The sequence below is a fragment of the Microtus oregoni genome, unplaced genomic scaffold (assembly GCF_018167655.1).
Source record: "Microtus oregoni isolate MIOR12 unplaced genomic scaffold, Mior012 000047F_ref0000412, whole genome shotgun sequence".
NCBI classification, from domain to species: Eukaryota; Metazoa; Chordata; class Mammalia; order Rodentia; family Cricetidae; genus Microtus; species Microtus oregoni.
The window spans coordinates 10,323,755-10,324,871 of NW_024543221.1; the positions used below are offsets into that span (position 1 = coordinate 10,323,755).

The 1,117-nt window shown below is 44.7% G+C and overlaps 1 pseudogene; it reads right to left on the reverse strand.

Annotated features, from left to right (window-relative positions):
• Positions 1-282: 282 nt before the first annotated feature.
• On the reverse strand, positions 283-738 carry LOC121435905 (annotated as a pseudogene).
• Between the last annotated feature and the right edge of the window lie 379 nt (positions 739-1,117).

Consider the following 1,117-nt stretch of genomic DNA (forward strand, 5'->3'; position numbering starts at 1 on the left):
ATATTTTATTTAATTCTTTTAGAATTTCATACATTTATTTTGCTTATATTTATCCAACTCTCCTTCCCCCAACTCTTTCCAAATCCATTTTCACCTCCCTGTGTCTCCCCAACTTCATGTCTTCTTCTTTTTTTTTAAGAGTAAAGAAAGAAACTTTTATTTGGTGAAGACAGAAATCCAGAAGAGACCAGATGGCAAGGTACTATGACAGGGAAAGCCTAGGAGGGGCCACAGAGAGATCCCACACTGGACAAGGCACAGGCTCAGGACCTGGAAATGTCCTCAGCCATTCAGCACCATCTGGACAAGCTCTTCACAGCCGATACAACCATTGCTGTCTTCGTGACCTGCCCCCAGCATCTCCACTTCTTCCTCTGCCATCTTCTCTCCCAGTGTGACAAGGACATGCCAGATTTCAGCACCCATAATGGTACCATTCCCTTCCTTGTCAAACACATGAAGGTCTTCAACATAGTCCTCCCAAGGTCCCTGGTCCTTGTTCTTGGCCACAGTCTGCAGCATGGGCAGGAAGTGCTGAAAGTCCAGCACCTTCACACTCATCTCATCCTTTTTGGGGTTCCCCAGGACCTTGAACACCTCGGCATTGGTAGGGTTCTGGCCCAAGGCCCGCATCATGTTCCCACATTGGCTGTATGGGATTTTGCCATCACCTGATCGATCAAACAGCTAGAAAGTCTTCTTTAATCCTGCAGTCTGATCCTTGGTGAAGTCACACATCTTGGCTGCTCAGCTCTGCATGATCCATGTCTTCTTTTTTTAAGCAACCTATTGACTCAAATTTGTACAGCCCACCTGCTCTGCCACATATATGACTCTGTGTGTGTGTGTGTGTGTGTGTGTGTGTGTGTGTGTGTGTGTTGCCAGAAGATGTTTCTTTCATAAACTACAAGTTAACTTGTACCTTATTTTTCTGAAAATTGCTTGGAAAGTACAGAATTGAGACAAAGGTAAGTGGATCAGCCTGTTGGTGCTTTGGAATCCTAACCCACCACTCTGATGATAGGGAAGTTCAAGACCTGGGGTTGTAGATGAGAGCACTGCAAGGTAAATACTAAAAACAGTCATTTCTAAATCTTACAATGGTCACATCTCTTTG